The 7,500-nt window shown below is 38.7% G+C and overlaps 1 protein-coding gene across 1 annotated transcript in view; it reads right to left on the reverse strand.

The window, feature by feature from the left end:
* The window catches only part of LOC138028822 (single-stranded DNA-binding protein 3-like), a 416,845-nt gene that overhangs the window by 73,389 nt on the left and 335,956 nt on the right, over positions 1–7,500 (reverse strand). The gene's annotated exons all lie outside the window — the stretch shown is intronic.

The following is a 7,500-nucleotide window of genomic DNA, read 5'->3' on the forward strand; positions in this document are numbered from 1 at the left end:
TATGTCAGAAATACAAATTTCTCAAACCTGTAGAGTGGCTGCCAGTATTCTATATGCCCCCCTGCAGTTACGACAAAGAAAACTCCACGTGACCAACTGTGCAGGGTTTTTCTACCACCAGTGTCCTTGTTACAAGTGGATGGAGCCACTTCAAAACACTCGTCAAGAAGTTTACCGTTTGCGCGAATGAATTCTTGCGTGCCTGTTAAAAAAGAAACTTCTTTACTCTTCTGATAAAGCAAGGTTCATCTCATTGCAATTTCCTGGAAGTGATCCATCTTTGCATGCGTGTAAACGAAAGCCTAAAACCCCTAACATAAGTGAAACGACTGAATAAGAAGGGAAAGCGTCTCGCTGGAAATTAGAAGCCAGACCAGCGAGATTTTGACAAAGCCATTGGGAAACACCGTGCTGTTATCTTTTTAGACAATTAGATTTTACATGTCACAAGTTCTTCAATTTGTCAAGGGCAGATTTCACCAAAAAAAATACGGTGTCAGAATAAGTCAATATGCTAACTGTATAAAACCGTTTCAAACCTTGGTAAGTTGTCGCATCAACTTGCTTGTTACAAAAACTACTCATTCTAGAAACCTCCAACTGTTCTTCAATCTTTGCATGAGCGGTCTGTGCACCTTCTTTGTCAATTCCTGCAAATGAAGCATTTTCATTGCACTCGTTACAAAATGCGCAATGTTAAAAATACATTTCCAGCATTTTGTAGCAAGTACGAAGAAGGATGATATATGCAGACATGTATAGGTCAGCCCTTTTAATGACTGTCACATAGTGGTTTTTTCTTTGATATAGAATTAATTAGTTTTAAAAAGTTTTTTCAAAGCGCGAGACGACTAGTGTGTCAGCATACGATACAACGTTACACACTAATTTTTCAAAGGATTATGAGGTTATAATAGAGTTCACCCCACATAAGATAAATCCCGTTTCTGGATTTTGGAATCCAAGTTCCACTGACAAAGGATTCTCCACAGTGTGGAATTCAGAATCCAAGGCTGCCTTGGGTTACCTTACATGGCTCGATGTAGTCTAGCGATAAAAGATAAGTACCTGAAATGCCACAGTATTTCAAGAAGTCGTGAATTCCATGAGGAATTGAGATCTTCTTCGCTATCGCACAATGATCTTCGCAAAATGCTTGACCTCTTGAAGGTGAGAGGGGACAAATGCTGGGATAGTTGATAAGATTTTGGAAACCATCAACCTCGATAGGCACTTTCCACATGCAGTGAGGGTACTTTAATTTCCAATTCCCATCTGCTACATAAAGTACTCCACAACCTGTTGAACGAATTGTCAAGGGATCTGTATGTCAATCTCGCATAGTTCGCTAAAAAAAATAATTACACTATGGAGATTGTGTTAGCCTCTAAAGGTGCTGTTACACTGTTAAATGTTTCGTGCAACTTGTCTCGCAATGTTTTGCCGACACTGTGGCGGGACAAGTTGTACGAAACATTTCACAGTGTGACATACCCTGCAGCGGCCAAAATAGTTGTGAGACATGTTGCAAGAGCCGTTGCCGAAAGTAGAATTAGGTTCTACTTTTCGTGCAACTTGTCTCGCAACGATTTTGGCCGTTGCAGGGTATGTCACACTGTGAAATGTTTCGTGCAACTTGTCCCGCCACAGTATCGCCAAAACATTGCGAGACAAGTTGCACGAAAAATTTTACAGTGTAGCAGCGCCTTAAGTGGGTAGCGTACTTTTCACGTTGATATTAAACTGTTTTTAGCTTTACGCAATTTATTCCTTAATTCAGGATTACAATTGTGACAATGAAAAAGCTCTTAGACTTTGCGACAAAAAAACCCCTTCTAAAGGAAAGTGTACCTGGCCCAAGTGGAAGAGTGGGAAACGAGAACATATCTTCTTAGGTAAAATTGACAAAATAACATGTAAACCTAACCTTTTTTCTGACAGCCCTCGGAGCATTCATGAGTGTAAAATGTGTTTGTTCTAAGATGCTCAATGTATTCCATTGCATCCTCTTCGGTTCCCAGAAATGGATTTTCATGATTTCGTCTTTCGGTGAAAATCCATTTTTGACGTAATCCTAGATCATCAAACTCCTCAACCAGCTCTTGCTTCCAGAAACACTTGGCAATCGTCTTACTTGAAATTTCACCAGGTAGATTTGCTGCATGATTATGAGACGGTTAATGATTGTTAGGGACTTGATACAGAGGATATCAACGTCATGAATAACATAATACATGAAGTTAAAGGGCTGATATTATGAACCTGCAATTTATAATGTGACCTTTATAGACAATTTAATTTGGCTTAATAGGGACATGGTGTTAAAGCGATATGCTGTAAAATGATTACGCTATCGGAGTGGGAGTTTTTCATAGACAACCCACTACATATCTTTATCTCTCTAGGACATAAAAGTACCTTAATAACAATAACGATACTAATATTACTAAAAATAATAATGATGATAGTTCTTATTGTTATTATTCTTTTACTATTATCTATCTTTGTTAATAATATTACTATTTTTTATTAACATCATGCAATTAAAATTAACGTCTTTTACCTGTAGAGCATTTTTCTTGCTGCGAAGGACCTGGCTCTTCATCAGATTTCAGATCTGGAAATATTTCAAAAAAGGACCATCCATGCTGTAAATATTACTTCAGGTAGACAAAACGTATGATAATGACCGCGTTATGCTCAACATGCATTATGAAAGACACCAAATTATCATGTTAATAACCGACAAAATCTACTTTCATCACAAAGGCGTAAGTTAAATCCCGTTGATTTCCACTGTCGCGTGATTTATCCGTTCGAAGGCCCGTAAAATTTACGTGCACAAATGAAAGAGAGGCCACGCGTAAACGTAAACGTGCTTTGCTTTTGAGTACAGAATATAGGTAGGACAAAGCTGAAAAACGACTGCGCAAGTCACTGATCCGCGGCACGAGACGCAGGCTCAAGGGCGCGCTCATTCAAAAAGACTATTTGTTCGCCGGAAAATGACAGCCGTTGATTAAAGATAAGGATTTTGTCAAAATTTTTGACGAGTTTTGATGTTTTTCCAAAAATTGAAGTAGTGTACAAATTGTGTAAAAATTGTTTTCGCGCAGTAAATGCACCTTTCGTGTGGCTATACGGTGAATGGAGGTAACGAGCGCTGCAATGCTTACTTTTTTGAAAGTGTTGGCTTTTGTCGCAAGTTTCTCGAACGGTTTTTGCAAGTTGTTGGTTTTCTGGGAGGACCAGAAATTCCCTTAAACCCTGTTTTGGCGATGTTCGGCCGGTGGAATTGGTGAGAGCTTCGAACTTATCGGTGGAGAATAGTTCGCCGAGTGGTTGCGATACAGGACAATGCCTCTTTGTCGGTGTTGGTAAAGAGACATTGAAAAACCTTATGACGTTCCAGATACTCTCTATAATACTCTGAACAACAAAGGAAGACAACTTGTGAATTATAGACCGGGTGGTGAATGGTGACAATGCTTACAAAAGATATTTTGGCAATTAAGCTGAAAGTGATATTAAAATGGAGTATGCAAAGATGCAAGAAGGCAAATTGATCTCCATGTTTCCCCAAATATTAACGCGAATTTATAATTATCATGAAAGCAAAATACATCTTTCGCTCTTTACACAGCATCTTTTGTTAAATTTATAGAAGAGCGATGAAAGCCGGCCCCAACAGAAACTGAGATAAATCGATGAAAAGATTATACACTGTATGATATACAGAGAGCAGGCAAAAAAGTGCTTCACCCTGGAAAGCCCACTTAATGACATTAAGCAGCTCAGAGAAAATTAATTTGCCCCTTGATTTGCTTGCCTTTTAAAATAAAAATTCATCACATCCTAACCTGATCAATCAAGAGACGTCACTAATGGTTTTTCTTTCAGAAAGTAAATCCTTTTCTTTCCATATTTAATTTAATTTAACAATTGACAAGAAACTACAAACATTTTACAAGGATCAGTTCAGACAACACAGTGCATATTGCAAAATTGATCTAACCTTGAGACATTTCACACATGCATGCTACATTGTACTTGATGAGTTTGAACAAAATCTTTAGAGCATAGACAACTAGGAAACATCCCTGAAAGGGGCATTCCACAAAATTAATATTTTCAGCTGTTTAGCAAGAAGTTCACTCTAGCATTATCTGCCGACTGGCGTAGGTGGTATTATCCTAAAAAGATGATTATATATTAAGTAGATGGAATCCAGTCATCAGTATAATTACACATATGCAAGGGCTATTCCATGTGGGTCCCAATGCTCAAGAAGATGTTTGTTTTTAATTTTAATTTTTTCTCTGACAACTTGTCATTGAATGTGTCTGGAGGTGTTCTGGGTTTCGACGTCACTACATGTATCTGAGGCATTACTGGGTTGGCAACTCATCAGATCAAAAGCATTTGCAAAGTTTGCGCGCAGGTGCAAACAACATGCATTTGTGATGTTTTTGCTTGAATATGTTGTCCCCATTTTGTTTTATAAGTACAACATTTGAAAAAGTGGCATCTTAAAGTTCTGTGCTGGTCCAAAGAGTTCGTAACTGAAAAAAGGTTATGGACTGGTATTCAGTTCTAAGAAGAAACTGAAAAGTTTGACAATGTGAAGAGTACTAAAGAAACTGCTTAAAACTCAACGGCATTGTCTCGATTTCTCAGTGACTTTATCCAGTCTTTTGTTCCACACTACCGACATGGACAAAGTGAACTCAATAAGATTATTGTGGTTTATTGCTGAGAAAAAAAGGCTGAATTTCTTCTCGCTCCTTTTAGAGCTAATATTTCACAAAACTGCCGCAAATAATACCAGGTGGATCCATCTCCCTAAGGACAAGAAACGAAAATGAATGTTATTGCCCATGAGATGAATATTACAATGCTATAATCTACAATATCATAATGATATTATTATTTTCCTAGACACAGGAAACTGCACATATCAGTTTTTATGGGGGCTGTGAAAATTAGTACAAAAAGTCATTCTTATTACACAACCAAGACAAAGAAAACATGATGAGCTAACCATATAAACATGCTATAAACCACACATAAACCAATGGCCCTTAACTGTTTGCCTTAACACATGTTCTTAAATTTGAGTCTAACCATAATTTTGCCTTGGATGTTGGGTTGAACATAGATTTGCAAATAATGGCCAGTCAAGGGGGAAAGAAAAATACCATCTTCCAAGTTGTGACATAGATGTTGACACCAAGTGTGTTGCATTATTACAATAATGATAGATCATTATTATTTGGCGATTGTGGAAGCTACACTACAATTAAGTCACTCGGGTGCCACTTTGAAGCAGCTAGTATTTCGCCGTCAATAATCCTAGGATTAACAGGAAGCAGGGCCTGGACTTTGCACTTTTATTTAACAAATTGTTCTTTTCCTAATATATGGATGTTCCATTAATTAACAGGCCAACAGTCTCCCGAACATGGGTGTATCAGTTGATTGCACAGGGTATTTTGGTGGGCAAGTATTTATGATTCTGTAATCAAGCCTCACTATGGCAATAAATTAAACAATGTTATTGATCACACTACTGTGCAACTAGAACTTCTTCTGAGTGTAGTCTCAGAGGCCAGTCTTGCAACCAATTTACCTTTTCATTGAAGAAATGCCCTGAGACAGGGACAAAGAACTTCAATATTTTCTATGTAGTTCTGGCCAGTACTTGTGTTCATTCCAACTTCACAAGTTGGCAAGGTGTTTTCTTTTAGACAGCTGCCTTTATGGGGGCAGTCAGGAGGTTAAGTGGCTATTGCAGAGTGGCAGCACTCTAAATGAACTGCTGCCTTGGTTCAAGGAGAAGGTTTACAACTTTGAAATAATGCATTGCAAATACATGTATGATTGATTGTAAAGGTGATTTCAGAAAACCCTGCCCAAATTATCTTGTTGATGAATACTGTAGAGATTGCTTGGGCAATACCCTAGTGTGCAAACTGAACCAAACGTTGTGAACACTTCATGCTCCAAAAACAAACATGGAACACTCACCGTAGCCTCGGTTAGTTTCTGCAGCGCATATTCCCAAACAAATTTAACTGGGTTTGGATCTCAAGGCCCAAAAATTCCACACAAACATATTACACAGATCTGATGTGTCTCCTTAAATTAAATCACCACGATCTCACTTCCAAAATTCACACCGTCAAGAGTTATAAAGTGACACAGGCAGAAGACGAGATCAAACGACCGAAATGGACACTTCGCGTCTCATGCACGATTTGTTCTCCCTATCTGGCGCATGCCCAGTCGTTTTTCAGCTCTGTCTATAGGTAGTGGACTTTCGCCAGTCACTGAAGAGAAATAAAAAAGACCCCTTTTCCATTACGAAAGATTAATTACTGATTATCTGTTAATTTCAGGAATATTCGCAGTTTTAACTAAATAGAAATTTTTTGACGCTTTTAAGTTTCCAACATTTCGCCCTTAACTCACAAAAAAGTCACATAACGGGGAAAGAGGGAGAGGGCCCATCGTTTAGTTGCATTTTTTTTTCAATGTCTATGCATGGCTTTCAATTATGCAAGGTTTGAAAAAGGTCTTAATAGTACATTCCTTTCAAGGGAATCACCACTTTGCCAGAAAAATGACGCAGCTCTATGCACTTACCGTATTCTGGCTCTAGGCTTGATATTGTGTCATCTGCTCCAGCTATTTCTTCCTTGTCATCCAAACAAACCCCTTAAATGCATATAATGAAACATATTGGCGCGTTATTTTCCTTCCTTTGCTCGATTTCCGGCCGTTTTGTGGGCCCGCGTTCCTTGCCCCACGCCTGCTTCCAGAATGCGAAATTTCTTTTTTACAAACTAATACACGAAACAGCAATCAAGCAAGCTCCGCCTTATACAAGAGCGTTTATTATCGTATTTGTGCCCACTGCGCTTGCGCCACAACAAGTTGCAAAAATAGTGGAGACACTTCACCTTCTTGGGGCGTTATTAATTTCCCTATTATCTCTCACACTGCAGCCCCCCTCCCCCCCTTATCAGTGTTGCTAGCGAGACAAAAAAATGTTGGGAACTTAAGCAGTCAACATTGAAAGGGGGAGAGGGGAGAGGAAGTGGGAAAGGTTTAAATTCTAGATACGCCGAGTATTGGAAGTTAGAAAAGGTGTTTTTTGATGAAAGTGTCTCAACAATTTTGCAACTTGTTGTCTGAGTTGGTTGTCACTGTACTGGCGTACGGTCACTTTGTTTATTGCAACGGGAAGGCGTCTATCGTTTGCGTTTAATATGGTGTTTCCAAAAAAAAGGGTTTAATTCTCTGATCTGCTGTGAATGGAAAATGGCCAGCGATAAACTGGATTTTGGCGGGGTGTCGGTATGACGTAATTTGAAGGCATTTCAGTGCTTTCTGTGAGTTAAGTCGAACATACACATAATTTGGTACACAAAAAGGTGTGATTTCCATCCTTTCGCTTTTTAAAGTACTCTAGAAATATCCTGGAACCGATTTCGAAAT

Source organism: Montipora capricornis, chromosome 13 (genome assembly GCF_036669925.1).
Source record: "Montipora capricornis isolate CH-2021 chromosome 13, ASM3666992v2, whole genome shotgun sequence".
NCBI lineage: Eukaryota > Metazoa > Cnidaria > Anthozoa > Scleractinia > Acroporidae > Montipora > Montipora capricornis.